This window comes from Rosa rugosa, chromosome 4 (genome assembly GCF_958449725.1).
Source record: "Rosa rugosa chromosome 4, drRosRugo1.1, whole genome shotgun sequence".
NCBI lineage: Eukaryota > Viridiplantae > Streptophyta > Magnoliopsida > Rosales > Rosaceae > Rosa > Rosa rugosa.
Genome location: NC_084823.1, coordinates 40,970,290 through 40,980,254, shown reverse-complemented (window position 1 = coordinate 40,980,254; position 9,965 = coordinate 40,970,290). Strand labels below are relative to the sequence as shown.

Genomic DNA, 9,965 nt, shown 5'->3' with positions numbered 1-9,965 from the left:
TGTGTGTATTTATTAATAATAGGAGCCCTATATATAGGAATTACAAAGCACAAATTCTTGGAGTACAAGGATTCTTATTCTAACTTGAATTGGGAATTCTCTCCTATTACAACTATATAACTAATCCTAGTTTGACAGGCACAACAATAGTCAACATTCTTCAACAAGACATACCCAGACTCAGTTGAACTATGCAAAAAAAAAAAAAATAAGGGAAAATTTCAGAAATAGTACATGAAGTTTGGCCCACTATTAATTTTTGTACATGAAGTTCTAAAATATAAACTTTGGTACATCAAATTGTAAACCCGACCCAGTATATGTACACGACGTCAATGACGTCGTTAGTTTGAGGGGTAAAACGGTCTCTCTCTATCTCTCTCTTCACTTCGTTGGTTTTGCGTCTTAAATCCCAAGCCCTTCTGCTCATAACCACCACCACTGCCTTGTCTCCACTGTCAAATGTATCCGAAGGCAGGTCTACAACATCACCACCCACCTCAATCGCCTCCATGACCACATTGTAATGCGCACTTTTGGCCACTAATGGAGTCATGTTCAGCTTCAATTTCGTCTCCACAACTTCCCCAATTATGAAAATGCCACCCCCATTCACATTGTCCAAACAATGTGCAAATTGCTTCTTCACCTTCCCAGCTGCAGCCAACTGCGAAATCATGGACGAATTCGCTTACCCGAAACCAAGAATCCCATCAAGCCCCTCAGACGACTTCCCTAGCTGCCCTGACTGCTCAGCTCCACACCCGAAAACTATGCTCCCATTCGTCACCGAAGTCTGATGACTCCCACTAACCTTATCAAACTCAATCACATCCTTCACAAAGTACCCTGCAGTCGAGCTCCCATCCCCATAGACCACATTATATTGACACAGCAACTCCGGTTTACAACCCGGCAACTGACCATCATATTGCGAAGTGCAAAAGTCCTGATCACAAGTGATGGATTGGGAAGTGAAAGAGTCCTTTGGATCATACAATGTGAGCTTGACTCCAATGTCGCTTTTCTTGGGGCAATTGGCGCACTCAATGCAATTGACCCACAAAATGTTGCTGCCGGTGTCGACTTGCACATAGTAGTCCTTCGACGGGGATCCGATTCCGAGCTTGGCGAAGTAGAGATCGGTCTCGGAAGGGTGGCCGTTGCCGCCCAACTCCAGATCCACAGCTGATGAAGAAACAGAGAGGAGGTTCCGGCCGTGGCGCCGAGCGTCGTGGGCTTTTAACTCACTAAGTGACCACTGCCGACTGCGGCCCTGGAACTTGTGACTCGACAGGAAGACCAAGTTGCCGGAAACATGTAGAATCAAAGAGACAAGTAGAAGAAATCTGAAAAGAACCGATCTTGATGTTGGTCCAGGATCCATACACAGAACCCTGATGGAATTCGATGCCAAGATTCGATTTTGAAGGGTGGATTGAAGCTTTTGGGGGAATAGAAAGATGGGTTTTTTTTTTTGAAAAGTTGAGGGTGGTAATATCTGTTTGGGATTGGAGTATAGGACCCAGAAGCAAGAAGGAGACTTTTCTTGGTTTTGGGAGAAAAACCCAGATGGGAAACAATACCTAACTTGGATTGGAGAAGATATTGGAGGAAAGTTTGAGACCAAATAGGGGTGTGTTGAGGAGGAGGCGTGGTAGGGACTAGTCTTTAATCAGTCTAATTTTCATAGAATTACGATTTCTCTAATCAGTCTCAGAGATTTGACTGTGAATTTAGACGTGAATTCCAGCACTTTTACTTTCTTTGTAGAAGAAACTGGACTAGTCTTTTCTTCAAGCAAGTCAGACATAAGAAATTGTAGCTTTTTAGGAAGGAGTAGGAACGTTCCCTCTTTGATTGCTGCTCAACCTCAACAGGCATTAAAGCCAATGTGGCTTTAGAACTGCACTCTTAATCACAATAGGCTTTCTTACTTTGCTTGATTCAGGTCCACCAAACAACGATCTTCCCACTGGCGGCAAAATGGGAGTAGCTACACCTTGGAACCAAAATGTGCCATCCCACAACTGATTTCCTTGTAGCCTTAGAAAAGGACTTGGTAATTCCAGCCTTGCCATTGGTTTTTCAGTAGCATTTTCCACAGGGTTTTTTACTTCAACAGTATCTGAACTCTTCGAGGACTTTTAAAATGATACATGTACTTTTAAAGGGGTAAAGCTATGGTATGTTAACATTTCTCATACATCAACTATTTTTACCACTTTAAGGACTCATGTTACCACTTTGAGGACTAATATTACTATTTTGAGGACTCATATGGTAAACTAAGAAAATTTACCACTTTAAGGACTCGTGTTACCACTTTGAGGACTAATATTACTATTTTGAGAACTCATGTGGTAACTAAGAAAATTTACCACTTTAAGGACTCATGTTACCACTTTGAGGACTAATATTACTATTTTGAGGACTCAAATTACCACTTTTAAGGCAATTGTATGCATGTCATACGTTAACATTTTGTAGAATTTTCCCTTTTAAAGTGATCAAGATGATACCTGGACTCAAGTTTTCTTGTCAATGTCATACCTACGTCAAAATTCCGTTACGGCTCCGCTAGTCCGAGGCACGTGGGGGGCACGTGAGTCAAAAAGTTAGGGCAAAAATGACCTTTTCGTTCGATTCCACCCTAAAGTCGATTAAAAACTGAATTCCCTCCCAACTAACCACACTTAGAAAATTATTATATTGAAAATAAAAGTTGAACGAATTTTTTTGCTTTGTTCTATTAAGTATTTAACCAAGATCCCAAAAGAAAAATTGGTAATCTCTCTCCTCCCGAAACTCCATCTCCAAATCCAACCGGCTCTCGGCTCTCCTCCACCACCACTCCCACCTCAGTGACAGCAAGATAAGTATTTGAACCTAGCAATTCTTCATATTCATCTTCTTAATTAACCCAGCAAAAAAAGAAAAAAAAAATCCCAGCAATTGTTCATGTTCTTGAACCCATTCATGTTCATCTTCTTTAACCCAGCAAACCGTTATGATGCCATCTTTCTCTCTCTAGAGTTCCCATCGATTGATAGGAACTTAAACAACAACAAAAAAAGAAAATTTGATCAACCATACATACTTAAACAAACAAGAAAATTTGATCAACAGATGGTGTTGGAGGTTGAAGAAGAACATATGTAGAGAAAAGTTGAATGGGTTTAATGGGTTTGAAATTGAAGTGAGATAGGTTTGAAGAGGAAAACTTGAAGGCATTAAATTGGAGTGAGAGTGATGAAAGGTGGGGATTGTCATGGAGTACTGTGATGACGGTTTTGGGATATTAAAGAAGCTTTTGGGTTTTGTTTGTATCTTCTTCTTTATGAGATCGACCTCTGTGAATCAGGTGGTGTCTTCCGGATTTTAGATGAGATTACAAGCTATCGATCTTCGGCTTCTTTTTGCACAACCTCATGCAGTCTTCCTCGTCATCGTCCTCATCCGCGGTAAAGATCAAGGTGGTGCATGACTTCACGACGGTAGCGGCTTTGAGGAAGGCATCTTTGATTGAATCCGGTGGCAGCGCGCAGTCTTCGAGGCAGGGAGGGAGGATGGGGTGCAGTAATCCGGCGGATCAAGATCCCAATTTCAATTTCAGAGTTTAGGAGATTAACCTGCCTTGAAGCATCAAATAAAGATTGCTGCTGCTCCTGGGCCTCGAAAGCAATCTCCAAAATTTTACACAACAAACAGAAACAAAAACAGATCGAAACAGAAATTAAACTATTAAACTAAAGGGGAAAAATCAAGTCCACAACAAAGTCAAATGCTTGGGTAGGAGAAGAAGCACTTGCATATAAGATTTGATTTAATTTTTTTTTAGCAAACAGGCAAACAAACTAGTAAAGTTCAACGAGCTGTTGTTCACCAAAAAAAAAAAAAAAAGAAGGGATTATTTCTTCCTTTATTTCTCTCTCTTAAATATAAAATTTATTTTTCTATAATTAATTATAAAATTCATTTAAATTAATTATTTTATTAATATTAAATCATAGTTCAGATAAAAAAGTAATTTGAGGGCACATAAGTCATTTAGCTCTCTTTTGCGACTCACGTACGTCACACGTGGTCAGAATTAACGGCACTGTGACAGAATTTTGATGTAGGTATGACGTTGACAACTCGTCCAGGTATCACCTTGATCACTTTGAAAGTACATGTATCATTTTAAAAGTCCTCGAAGAGTTCAGACAGTGTTGAAGTAAAAAACCCAACATACTCTTTTACACAAGGCCTACAGGGCAAACTTCATTGTCATGAAATACAAGATTGCAGCTCTTGCATCTCCCAACAAGATTCTCAAAAAAGAAATGAACCTCTTGTTCAACTCTTTGAACAAACTTGAGAGATTTTTTTTCAAAAAAAAAAAAAAGTTTGTGAAATGTCATGTGCTAACCCTAATTTCACCAATTAATCAAAAAGTTTATGATCAATGCCAAGATACTTGCCTGCAACTGAAGCAACGTTGATAATGGTCTCTTTTTTCTCAAATGCCGACAGCATGTTTGATATACACACCTAGAAGAATAGGTTATCCAATTGAATCGATTGCAGCAGTGAAACACCATCAAAGGGTTGTAGAACCACCAGAGCTCGATTAAAACTCCACGGGCCACCCATTAAAACTTTATTGTAATCCTTACGAAGGTCAAAAGAGAACAAGAATGGATTGGAGGCACGCTATTGCACATTGAAGCCCCTATCAAGAACCCAAATTCGACCAAAGTGACGCTTCAAATCAGGTAATGTCACCACCTTGCTGTCAAAGGTCTCGCCAGGAGATAGGACTGTGAGTTCCTCTGCGCACTTCGTCTAGACATCCTTGAGATATCAATTATCTCATTGCTAGCAACGGCCAACGAGGTGGCGAAGTTTTTCATCACTAAATCAATGTTCGACCTGATGGAGATGGGGTAGTATGAGAGGGTATTGAAGCCGGCAAAAAAAATAGATCATGAAAGGTGTAATCTGCGACACAACAAGATCAAGATAGGCGCTAGGGTTCCTAGGATTTGGCCATTTAGGTGCGTTAAAGAGAGATCTCTTAGGGTTTTTTTTTCTTAAGCTCAATAAGAATTGAGTCAATCTTAAACATGTTTAAGATATATTTGGCTCACAAAATTCATAAACCAAAAATGTTTATCTATTGTGAATTGTCAATGTGAAAAATAAAAAGGGTCCTTGACTCAATGCACCAAAATCAGCTAAAATTATCTCATATACCCCAGCAACAAATTTTTATTCCCACTAACCCAATTTGAAGTAAAATGACGATTCTAACCTTAACCTAATTAATAAATTAGTTTTTATGTCACTCTCCATCTCTCTCTGCAGCACGACAAACTCTCTCTCTCCGGCACGATCTCTACCGGTCTCTCTCTCTCTCTATCCCCCCCTTCGCCGGAGAAAGTTTCCCGGCGACGTGGCCGGCTAAATCTCCAACTGGGGAGGAGGACGAGGTCGCGCTTCACAAGCCTCCTTCAAGCTCGCCAACGTCGAAGCCTTCCTTCCTCCTCCGGTGCTCGTTTCAAGTCCACCTCGTCGATGTCGAGCGCAGGAGCTTCTCGGAGGATTCCGGTACGGGTTATGAAGGTTCAAGAGTTTGTCTCATTGGATCGGTTGGGTCGCTGGCGTCGTGTCGTCTTCTAATGCTAGCGCCGGGATCAATCTGATTTTGAAGTTTGGTATGAACTGAGAGGAATTAAAGTTCATTAAACATCGATGTCTGCAGTTCCAAATTTCGCATATCAAATGTACGGTTTTAGACTTTTAGCAATCATGCTTTGGGCTATTGGTATCGAGACACTATTTGTCTTCTTTAATTTTTGCAAGCATTGATTCAATTCCAATATCATCAATGCATGCCTCACAGGCTCACATGTGAAGGGCATACCCAGTGGAACTAATCATGAAAAGAAAGGGAACAAGCGACGTCCCTATTTTTTTTTTTTTTTTTTTTTTTGGGAAAATGGAGGTAGAAGGAAGGGAAAAAAAATAATATTGGAGGGCAATACAAGGCTATTGAGGGGCAAACTTTGATTCATTAAACATCGATGCTTGCAGTTCTATTGGGGGGCAATAGAGGTTTATTACCCCTCTATTGGAGGGCAATAGACGTTTTGAATTGATGTAATCTCCTTGTTCTTTTTTCTGTAATCAAAGTTTTATTTGTCTAAATTTAGGGAGATTAGTTCCCATTCTGGCAACTGAAAGTCCTATTGGGAGGCAATAGACGTCTATTGGGGAGCAATACATGGTTGAAAGTCGTCTATTGGGGGGCAATAGACGTCTATTAGGAGTCAATAGACTATTGGGGCAGTAGACGTCTATTGGGGGCAAAAAAAACTTTCCGGTGAGATTTTCAGCAAATTCCGGTGGGCGGCAGCCGGTGACCGGAATCCGGCGAAAGTTGACCGGATTCCGGCGGCCTATGACCGGATTCTGGCGGCCGGTGACCGGGCTCCGGCGAAGTCTCCCATGGTTTCTCTCTCTCATTAACAAAGGGGTGAGGGTAAAATGGTATTAAAAAAAATTAAGAAACAAAAAAAAAATCTTAATGGGGTATTAGGGAAGACCTCCTTAGAGTGCTTTGGGTAAGAGGGAATTAAAAAAACTTAATGGGGTAAGTGGGAAAAAAATCTCTAAAAATGGGGTAAATGAACAAAAACCCAAATAAAAATAAAAATTTAAAAATCACAAACTAATTAAAATTCATGCTCAACCTTTGTGGAAACTAGACCTCAATTTTCTTTAAAAGTATATAAAAAAAAAAAATCAAAAATCATGATTTCTCCCAAAATTGTAGATTATCACACGATTTTTGGCCAAAATTGTAGATTATCATGATTACCGCGATCTCCCTGATCTGTACAAAACGTCGATCAAGGAGTCCGGCCTCACACCAGACCCACAAGGAGTTAACACAAAGCCCGTCCGATGACGAAAAAAGGGCTCGCCACCGGATAAGGAATCAGCTCTCTCTCTGTTGTATCAACCACTCGTCACTGGATGGGTATTGGTTATATTTTGTATAGCACAATGGTTTTTACCTATTAACTTTTTTATTTTAACATTTTACTAAAAACACAGCATCAAACTTTCTAAACTATTCTCATTCACAATACACCACACCTATTCACTAAATACACAACTTTTTTTATTTTTTATATTTACCATCTGAACTTGAAAAAAAAAATCTCGATAAGAACAATAAGATGGCTCTAAACCCTAACAGAAGAATATCTAGTAAAATGCATCCTTAGTGACAAGAGTTTTGTTGCAATTTAATGTTGGAAGTTATTTTCTAACAAAAAAAATAAGTGATTTTCAGAGAAAAAGAGGGATTATTAAGCTTCTGGGACATGGTGGGTGGGGCTATAAGGTTGTAGAGCAGAGCTGGTGGATTGTGATTTTTACAAGGGAAGAGCCTAGGGAAAACGATAAAGGGAACAAATCATAGATGGTGTTAGGTGAGAGAGAAAATGAAGGGGAAATAAATAGAATCAAAGGAGAAACAATCATATATAAAGGTAAAAATAAAAGATTGATGAAGATAAAAGGATGGATTTTCAAAATTGAAAGTAAGAGTTGGAAAATTTTTCAGTCAAAGAAACGACGCATGTCCAATTCTAAGTGATTGGTATACTGATGAGAACTGCAAACTCTGCAATGTTGTTAATTGTTTCTAACTAGGCTTTTAAGTTTGCATCCTCATTCATTCACGTAGAGGAGAAGAAAACTTTAAAGAGGGATAATATAGTCCAACTATGTTTTTTTTATTTTTTATATAAATATCTATGTTGGTAATTTCACGTACCTATAAAATCTAATGGTGTGTAAAAAAATGAATGTGTATTTAGTATTTTAAGGTGTGTGAATAAAATTTCTCTTAGAGTGCTTCTATTCATACCTCCATTATTTATATTTGGACCTCCAATGATATTTTTACCACTTTTTTTTCAGTTTTGCCCTTATTGGTTTCTCTCTACACCTCCCTGCTCCCTTTGTACCTCCACTACGATCTGCCGCATCAACGTCTTCAATCGAAGAGATTTTTCTCCCCACTCCAAACGATAGTTTCATTACTCAAGTTGACTCCCCTACATCTATAGAAACGATCTCAGGAGCATCAACAACATCCTATGTTATTCAAACGAGAACATGAAACAGAACAATCTATGCAACATCAATTTGTCTATTTTATATTTTTATTTCAATTGTTTTGGACCATATCGGAGAACCCAGAAGCCTAATGTTTTTCAGCAGCTTCTGTGGCTCTTTTTCTCATCTCTTGCTGTTATTACCACCCCCAACTCGTTTAGAAGCAATTGTTGCCTACTTATCTCAAGTCCAATCCCTTTGTTGGCTTCAGGAACAACTGTAATTCTAATTATCAGAATGGATTAAATATAGTTTAGTCCTTGAGCTTTTGACCAAAAAACACTTCAGTCCCTGACCTTCTAATTTCACACGTTTAGTCCTTGTACTTCAAAATTTCGAACCAATAGGTCCTGTCCGTCAGTCTCCTTTCAAAAACTCTGTTAAACTAATGACGTGGCAATTCTTCTGCACCAAAATGTCTATTCTACCCTCACTTTCTTTTTTTATTTATTATTTATTTATTTTATTTTTATTTATTTTCTGTTTATCTCTTCTTCTTCCCCATCTCTCTCCTCCTCCTGCTTATCCCTCCACTCTCTTTCTGTTTATCTCCCTCTTCTCTCAAATGATCACCCTCACTTTCAAAAACTATATTTACTGCTACTTCTTCAATTTTGCCGCCATGAGGCCGCCTCCGCCTCCGCCCCTGCCCCTACACTACTCGTTCTCCGACTTCACCATTCGCTACTCGTTCTCCAATCCCCTAGCCCACCAAATACTCCACCGCCATGAGGCCGGCTTTGAAAGTAGCCGGAACATCCCCCTTCAACTCGAAGCCCTCATCGGCCCAAACAAACACCAAGCATTCTCTGGCAGATAGTTTCCTGCATAATGCAACCTAAAAATTAGACATACAATAGAAACTACACATTAGCGCATCAAGCCAAGGTTATGAAACCATTTTGTTGCTAGAAAATATAGTATAACCAAAAACAAAACAAAAATAGAAAAATATCAACCAATGTTGTTTGGATTCCACTTATTGAGGCCAGGTTAAGAATGATATTCCAAACTGGGAATTACTTTCACATAACATGTAAAGTAACGAAAATGAAATCTCGACTAAACTCACTTCACACTTACTTGAGCTAACAACCACATAAAATTCATAATGATCAATTGCACAAGCTTGTATCTTTTAACAGATCTAAAACCCAAAATTGTTCCTTGTTCACACAAAAACAAAAAACCCAAATTGTTACGATTAAAAACTGATCATAAAATCCCAGTATGATTTTATTACCACATCTGATTTGTTCAAAACAATTTAAGATCAGTTAATTAACCACAAAAACAAAAATGAGGAAGCAAAAAAGAAGAGAAAAATCAGCAGTAGCAGTCAGAGAAGCGGCATACCTGGAATTAGTGTTTCTGTTGGAAAGAGAATTTCTTTTCTTTTGCTGATGAAACGAACCATTTACATCTCCCCATCTCCTCGTCCTTATGAATCTACACAATCACAATTTCACAATCCCAATTTTAAAATCAAATCAGAACAGTGAAATGAGCACCACGGCCACAGTGGTCTGAGGATCTCATCCATGGCCAACAAATACTCCGGCGACTCGTTTGGCAACTCCTCTCAAGGTACGGCGCTCCTCATTGCGTCGTGATTAGCTTCCCATCGGAAAATCACCCTCTCCTCATCCTCGAATCGGTCATCCTCCACCTTCGATTCGTCGCTGATCATACTGGTCAAATTCGAGAACTGGTTATCAAAGCTAGAGAAGATCAACAGAGTATCATTGGGAGAGAGAAAATAGAGTATCATTGGGAGAGAGAAAATA

At 39.2% G+C, this 9,965-nt stretch overlaps 1 pseudogene; it reads right to left on the bottom strand.

Moving 5' to 3' along the window:
- Positions 1-295: 295 nt before the first annotated feature.
- Positions 296-1,599, bottom strand: LOC133744828 (aspartic proteinase 36-like; annotated as a pseudogene).
- Between the last annotated feature and the right edge of the window lie 8,366 nt (positions 1,600-9,965).